This window comes from Neoarius graeffei, assembly GCF_027579695.1.
Source record: "Neoarius graeffei isolate fNeoGra1 chromosome 18 unlocalized genomic scaffold, fNeoGra1.pri SUPER_18_unloc_1, whole genome shotgun sequence".
Taxonomy (NCBI): Eukaryota; Metazoa; Chordata; class Actinopteri; order Siluriformes; family Ariidae; genus Neoarius; species Neoarius graeffei.
This window is the reverse complement of record NW_026869982.1, coordinates 1,126,501-1,132,500: the sequence shown is the minus strand read 5'-3', so window position 1 is coordinate 1,132,500 and position 6,000 is coordinate 1,126,501. Positions and strand designations below refer to the sequence as shown.

The 6,000-nt window shown below is 45.7% G+C and overlaps 9 non-coding genes and 12 pseudogenes across 9 annotated transcripts; all 21 read left to right on the top strand.

The window, feature by feature from the left end:
- The first annotated feature begins 50 nt into the window (after positions 1 to 50).
- Positions 51 to 169, top strand: LOC132877398 (5S ribosomal RNA). The gene has a single exon (XR_009653077.1). It is a non-coding gene; the product is annotated as a 5S ribosomal RNA (ribosomal RNA).
- A 122-nt stretch (positions 170 to 291) lies between these two features.
- LOC132879489 (5S ribosomal RNA) lies at positions 292 to 410 on the top strand (annotated as a pseudogene).
- Positions 411 to 532: 122 nt separating this feature from the next.
- Positions 533 to 651, top strand: LOC132877397 (5S ribosomal RNA). The gene has a single exon (XR_009653076.1). It is a non-coding gene; the product is annotated as a 5S ribosomal RNA (ribosomal RNA).
- A 127-nt stretch (positions 652 to 778) lies between these two features.
- Positions 779 to 897, top strand: LOC132877396 (5S ribosomal RNA). The gene has a single exon (XR_009653075.1). It is a non-coding gene; the product is annotated as a 5S ribosomal RNA (ribosomal RNA).
- Positions 898 to 1,009: 112 nt separating this feature from the next.
- Positions 1,010 to 1,128, top strand: LOC132879765 (5S ribosomal RNA; annotated as a pseudogene).
- A 117-nt stretch (positions 1,129 to 1,245) lies between these two features.
- LOC132877856 (5S ribosomal RNA) lies at positions 1,246 to 1,364 on the top strand. The gene has a single exon (XR_009653519.1). It is a non-coding gene; the product is annotated as a 5S ribosomal RNA (ribosomal RNA).
- Positions 1,365 to 1,486: 122 nt separating this feature from the next.
- On the top strand, positions 1,487 to 1,605 carry LOC132878271 (5S ribosomal RNA; annotated as a pseudogene).
- A 122-nt stretch (positions 1,606 to 1,727) lies between these two features.
- On the top strand, positions 1,728 to 1,846 carry LOC132877395 (5S ribosomal RNA). Its single transcript, XR_009653074.1, has one exon. It is a non-coding gene; the product is annotated as a 5S ribosomal RNA (ribosomal RNA).
- Positions 1,847 to 1,968: 122 nt separating this feature from the next.
- LOC132877394 (5S ribosomal RNA) lies at positions 1,969 to 2,087 on the top strand. Its single transcript, XR_009653073.1, has one exon. It is a non-coding gene; the product is annotated as a 5S ribosomal RNA (ribosomal RNA).
- Positions 2,088 to 2,537: 450 nt separating this feature from the next.
- On the top strand, positions 2,538 to 2,656 carry LOC132878843 (5S ribosomal RNA; annotated as a pseudogene).
- A 242-nt stretch (positions 2,657 to 2,898) lies between these two features.
- Positions 2,899 to 3,017, top strand: LOC132878842 (5S ribosomal RNA; annotated as a pseudogene).
- Positions 3,018 to 3,447: 430 nt separating this feature from the next.
- On the top strand, positions 3,448 to 3,566 carry LOC132878841 (5S ribosomal RNA; annotated as a pseudogene).
- Positions 3,567 to 3,808: 242 nt separating this feature from the next.
- Positions 3,809 to 3,927, top strand: LOC132878840 (5S ribosomal RNA; annotated as a pseudogene).
- Positions 3,928 to 4,141: 214 nt separating this feature from the next.
- LOC132881029 (5S ribosomal RNA) lies at positions 4,142 to 4,260 on the top strand (annotated as a pseudogene).
- A 117-nt stretch (positions 4,261 to 4,377) lies between these two features.
- LOC132876626 (5S ribosomal RNA) lies at positions 4,378 to 4,496 on the top strand. The gene has a single exon (XR_009652335.1). It is a non-coding gene; the product is annotated as a 5S ribosomal RNA (ribosomal RNA).
- A 122-nt stretch (positions 4,497 to 4,618) lies between these two features.
- On the top strand, positions 4,619 to 4,737 carry LOC132878491 (5S ribosomal RNA; annotated as a pseudogene).
- A 114-nt stretch (positions 4,738 to 4,851) lies between these two features.
- Positions 4,852 to 4,970, top strand: LOC132881322 (5S ribosomal RNA; annotated as a pseudogene).
- A 117-nt stretch (positions 4,971 to 5,087) lies between these two features.
- LOC132877393 (5S ribosomal RNA) lies at positions 5,088 to 5,206 on the top strand. Its single transcript, XR_009653072.1, has one exon. It is a non-coding gene; the product is annotated as a 5S ribosomal RNA (ribosomal RNA).
- Positions 5,207 to 5,318: 112 nt separating this feature from the next.
- On the top strand, positions 5,319 to 5,437 carry LOC132879763 (5S ribosomal RNA; annotated as a pseudogene).
- Positions 5,438 to 5,554: 117 nt separating this feature from the next.
- On the top strand, positions 5,555 to 5,673 carry LOC132877855 (5S ribosomal RNA). The gene has a single exon (XR_009653518.1). It is a non-coding gene; the product is annotated as a 5S ribosomal RNA (ribosomal RNA).
- A 122-nt stretch (positions 5,674 to 5,795) lies between these two features.
- On the top strand, positions 5,796 to 5,914 carry LOC132878270 (5S ribosomal RNA; annotated as a pseudogene).
- Positions 5,915 to 6,000: the final 86 nt, after the last annotated feature.

Genomic DNA, 6,000 nt, shown 5'->3' with positions numbered 1-6,000 from the left:
TCTGGGCGCAAGGCAAGGCAAGAAAAACGGCACATTTCCAACTAACTGTTGCTTATGGCCAAACCACTCTGACAACGCCTGATCCCGTCTGATCTCAGAAGCTAAACAGAGTTGGGCCTGGTTAGTACTTGAGTGGGAGACTGCCTAGGAATACCAGGTACTGTAAGCATTTTATTTTGTCTTCTTGCAGAAATCTGTTTGAATTTTCCTTCTGCTCGCAAGGCAAGAATTTTCCTTCTGGGCGCAAGGCAAGGCAAGGCAAGAAAAACGGCACATTTCCAACTAACTGTTGCTTATGGCCAAACCACTCTGACATCGCCTGATCCCGTCTGATCTCAGAAACTAAACAGAGTTGGGCCTGGTTAGTACTTGAGTGGGAGACTGAATAGGAATACCAGGTACTGTAAGCATTTTATTTTGTCTTCTAGCAGAAATCTGTTTGAATTTTCCTTCTGCTCGCAAGGCAAGAATTTTCCTTCTGGGCGCAAGGCAAGGCAAGGCAAGAAAAACGGCACATTTCCAACTAACTGTTGCTTATGGCCAAACCACTCTGACAACGCCTGATCCCGTCTGATCTCAGAAGCTAAACAGAGTTGGGCCTGGTTAGTACTTGAGTGGGAGACTGCCTAGGAATACCAGGTACTGTAAGCATTTTATTTTGTCTTCTTGCAGAAATCTGTTTGAATTTTCCTTCTGCTCGCAAGGCAAGAATTTTCCTTCTGGGCGCAAGGCAAGGCAAGGCAAGGCAAGAAAAACGGCACATTTCCAACTAACTGTTGCTTATGGCCAAACCACTCTGACAACGCCTGATCCCGTCTGATCTCAGAAGCTAAACAGAGTTGGGCCTGGTTAGTACTTGAGTGGGAGACTGCCTAGGAATACCAGGTACTGTAAGCATTTTATTTTGTCTTCTAGCAGAAATCTGTTTGAATTTTCCTTCTGGTCGCAAGGCAAGAATTTTCCTTCTGGGCGCAAGGCAAGAAAAATGGCACATTTCCAACAAGCTGTTGCTTACGGCCAAACCACTCTGACAACGCCTGATCCTGTCAGATCTCAGAAACTAAACAGAGTTGGGCCTGTTTAGTACTTGAGTGGGAGACTGCCTAGTAATACCAGGTACTGTAAGCATTTTATTTTGTCTTCTTGCAGAAATCTGTTTGAATTTTCCTTCTGCTCGCAAGGCAAGAATTTTCCTTCTGGTCGCAAGGCAAGGCAAGAAAAACGGCACATTTCCAACTAACTGCTGCTTATGGCCAAACCACTCTGACAACGCCTGATCCCGTCTGATCTCAGAAGCTAAACAGAGTTGGGCCTGGATAGTACTTGAGTGGGAGACTGCCTAGGAATACCAGGTACTGTAAGCATTTTATTTTGTCTTCTAGCAGAAATCTGTTTGAATTTTCCTTCTGCTCGCAAGGCAAGAATTTTCCTTCTGGGCGCAAGGCAAGGCAAGGCAAGAAAAACGGCACATTTCCAACTCACTGTTGCTTATGGCCAAACCACTCTGACAACGCCTGATCCCGTCTGATCTCAGAAGCTAAACAGAGTTAGGCCTGGTTAGTACTTGAGTGGGAGACTGCCTAGGAATACCAGGTACTGTAAGCATTTTATTTTGTCTTCTTGCAGAAATCTGTTTGAATTTTCCTTCTGCTCGCAAGGCAAGAATTTTCCTTCTGGTCGCAAGGCAAGGCAAGGCAAGAAAAACGGCACATTTCCAACTAACTGTTGCTTATGGCCAAACCACTCTGACAACGCCTGATCCCGTCTGATCTCAGAAGCTAAACAGAGTTGGGCCTGGTTAGTACTTGAGTGGGAGACTGCCTAGGAATACCAGGTACTGTAAGCATTTTATTTTGTCTTCTAGCAGAAATCTGTTTGAATTTTCCTTCTGCTCGCAAGGCAAGAATTTTCCTTCTGGGCGCAAGGCAAGGCAAGGCAAGAAAAACGACACATTTCCAACTAACTGTTGCTTATGGCCAAACCACTCTGACAACGCCTGATCCCGTCTGATCTCAGAAGCTAAACAGAGTTGGGCCTGGTTAGTACTTGAGTGGGAGACTGCCTAGGAATACCAGGTACTGTAAGCATTTTATTTTGTCTTCTTGCAGAAATCTGTTTGAATTTTCCTTCTGCTCGCAAGGCAAGAATTTTCCTTCTGGGCGCAAGGCAAGGCAAGGCAAGGCAAGGCAAGGCAAGGCAAGGCAAGGCAAGGCAAGGCAAGGCAAGGCAAGGCAAGGCAAGGCAAGGCAAGGCAAGGCAAGGCAAGGCAAGGCAAGGCAAGGCGCACATTTCCAGACTGTTGTTTACGTCCAAACCACTCTGACAATGCCTGATCCTGTCTGATCTGAGAAGCTAAACAGAGTTGGGCCTGGTTAGTACTTGAGTGTGAGACTGCCTAGGAATACCAAGTACTGTAAGCATTTTATTTTGTCTCCTTGCAGAAATCTGTTTGAATTTTCCTTCTGCTCGCAAGGCAAGAATTTTCCTTCTGGGCGCAAGGCAAGGCAAGAAAAACGGCACATTTCCGACTAACTGTTGCTTATGGCCAAACCACTCTGACAACGTCTGATCCTGTCTGATCTCAGAAGCTAAACAGAGTTGGGCCTGGTTAGTACTTGAGTGGGAGACTGCCTAGGAATACCAGGTACTGTAAGCATTTTATTTTGTCTTCTTGCAGAAATCGACAATGCCTGATCCTGTCTGATCTGAGAAGCTAAACAGAGTTGGGCCTGGTTAGTACTTGAGTGTGAGACTGCCTAGGAATACCAAGTACTGTAAGCATTTTATTTTGTCTCCTTGCAGAAATCTGTTTGAATTTTCCTTCTGCTCGCAAGGCAAGAATTTTCCTTCTGGGCGCAAGGCAAGGCAAGAAAAACGGCACATTTCCAACTAACTGTTGCTTATGGCCAAACCACTCTGACAACGTCTGATCCTGTCTGATCTCAGAAGCTAAACAGAGTTGGGCCTGGTTAGTACTTGAGTGGGAGACTGCCTAGGAATACCAGGTACTGTAAGCATTTTATTTTGTCTTCTTGCAGAAATCTGTTTGAATTTTCCTTCTGCTCGCAAGGCAAGAATTTTCCTTCTGGGCGCAAGGCAAGGCAAGGCAAGGCAAGGCAAGGCAAGGCAAGGCAAGGCAAGGCAAGGCAAGGCAAGGCAAGGCAAGGCAAGGCAAGGCAAGGCAAGGCAAGGCGCACATTTCCAGACTGTTGTTTACGTCCAAACCACTCTGACAATGCCTGATCCTGTCTGATCTGAGAAGCTAAACAGAGTTGGGCCTGGTTAGTACTTGAGTGTGAGACTGCCTAGGAATACCAAGTACTGTAAGCATTTTATTTTGTCTCCTTGCAGAAATCTGTTTGAATTTTCCTTCTGCTCGCAAGGCAAGAATTTTCCTTCTGGGCGCAAGGCAAGGCAAGAAAAACGGCACATTTCCAACTAACTGTTGCTTATGGCCAAACCACTCTGACAACGTCTGATCCTGTCTGATCTCAGAAGCTAAACAGAGTTGGGCCTGGTTAGTACTTGAGTGGGAGACTGCCTAGGAATACCAGGTACTGTAAGCATTTTATTTTGTCTTCTTGCAGAAATCGACAATGCCTGATCCTGTCTGATCTGAGAAGCTAAACAGAGTTGGGCCTGGTTAGTACTTGAGTGTGAGACTGCCTAGGAATACCAAGTACTGTAAGCATTTTATTTTGTCTCCTTGCAGAAATCTGTTTGAATTTTCCTTCTGCTCGCAAGGCAAGAATTTTCCTTCTGGGCGCAAGGCAAGGCAAGAAAAACGGCACATTTCCAACTAACTGTTGCTTATGGCCAAACCACTCTGACAACGTCTGATCCTGTCTGATCTCAGAAGCTAAACAGAGTTGGGCCTGGTTAGTACTTGAGTGGGAGACTGCCTAGGAATACCAGGTACTGTAAGCATTTTATTTTGTCTTCTTGCAGAAATCTGTTTGAATTTTCCTTCTGCTCGCAAGGCAAGAATTTTCCTTCTGGGCGCAAGGCAAGGCAAGGCAAGGCAAGGCAAGGCAAGGCAAGGCAAGGCAAGGCAAGGCAAGGCAAGGCAAGGCAAGGCAAGGCAAGGCAAGGCAAGGCAAGGCAAGGCAAGGCAAGGCAAGGCGCACATTTCCAGACTGTTGTTTACGTCCAAACCACTCTGACAATGCCTGATCCTGTCTGATCTGAGAAGCTAAACAGAGTTGGGCCTGGTTAGTACTTGAGTGTGAGACTGCCTAGGAATACCAGGTACTGTAAGCATTTTATTTTGTCTCCTTGCAGAAATCTGTTTGAATTTTCCTTCTGCTCGCAAGGCAAGAATTTTCCTTCTGGTCGCAAGGCAAGGCAAGAAAAACGGCACATTTCCAACTAACTGTTGCTTACGGCCAAACCACTCTGACAACGCCTGATCCCGTCTGATCTCAGAAGCTAAACAGAGTTGGGCCTGGTTAGTACTTGAGTGGGAGACTGCCTAGGAATACCAGGTACTGTAAGCATTTTATTTTGTCTTCTAGCAGAAATCTGTTTGAATTTTCCTTCTGCTCGCAAGGCAAGAATTTTCCTTCTGGGCGCAAGGCAAGGCAAGGCAAGAAAAACGGCACATTTCCAACTAACTGTTGCTTATGGCCAAACCACTCTGACAACGCCTGATCCCGTCTGATGTCAGAAGCTAAACAGAGTTGGGCCTGGTTAGTACTTGAGTGGGAGACTGCCTAGGAATACCAGGTACTGTAAGCATTTTATTTTGTCTTCTTGCAGAAATCTGTTTGAATTTTCCTTCTGGTCGCAAGGCAAGAATTTTCCTTCTGATCGCAAGGCAAGGCAAGAAAAACGGCACATTTCCAGACTATTGCTTATGTCCAAACCACTCTGACAATGCCTGATCCTGTCTGATCTGAGAAGCTAAACAGAGTTGGGCCTGTTTAGTACTTGAGTGGGAGACTGCCTAGTAATACCAGGTACTGTAAGCATTTTATTTTGTCTTCTTGCAGAAATCTGTTTGAATTTTCCTTCTGCTCGCAAGGCAAGAATTTTCCTTCTGGTCGCAAGGCAAGGCAAGAAAAACGGCACATTTCCAACTAACTGTTGCTTATGGCCAAACCACTCTGACAACGCCTGATCCCGTCTGATCTCAGAAGCTAAACAGAGTTGGGCCTGGTTAGTACTTGAGTGGGAGACTGCCTAGGAATACCAGGTACTGTAAGCATTTTATTTTGTCTTCTAGCAGAAATCTGTTTGAATTTTCCTTCTGGTCGCAAGGCAAGAATTTTCCTTCTGGGCGCAAGGCAAGAAAAATGGCACATTTCCAACAAGCTGTTGCTTACGGCCAAACCACTCTGACAACGCCTGATCCTGTCAGATCTCAGAAACTAAACAGAGTTGGGCCTGTTTAGTACTTGAGTGGGAGACTGCCTAGTAATACCAGGTACTGTAAGCATTTTATTTTGTCTTCTTGCAGAAATCTGTTTGAATTTTCCTTCTGCTCGCAAGGCAAGAATTTTCCTTCTGGTCGCAAGGCAAGGCAAGAAAAACGGCACATTTCCAACTAACTGCTGCTTATGGCCAAACCACTCTGACAACGCCTGATCCCGTCTGATCTCAGAAGCTAAACAGAGTTGGGCCTGGATAGTACTTGAGTGGGAGACTGCCTAGGAATACCAGGTACTGTAAGCATTTTATTTTGTCTTCTAGCAGAAATCTGTTTGAATTTTCCTTCTGCTCGCAAGGCAAGAATTTTCCTTCTGGGCGCAAGGCAAGGCAAGGCAAGAAAAACGGCACATTTCCAACTCACTGTTGCTTATGGCCAAACCACTCTGACAACGCCTGATCCCGTCTGATCTCAGAAGCTAAACAGAGTTAGGCCTGGTTAGTACTTGAGTGGGAGACTGCCTAGGAATACCAGGTACTGTAAGCATTTTATTTTGTCTTCTTGCAGAAATCTGTTTGAATTTTCCTTCTGCTCGCAAGGCAAGAATTTTCCTTCTGGTCGCAAGGCAAGGC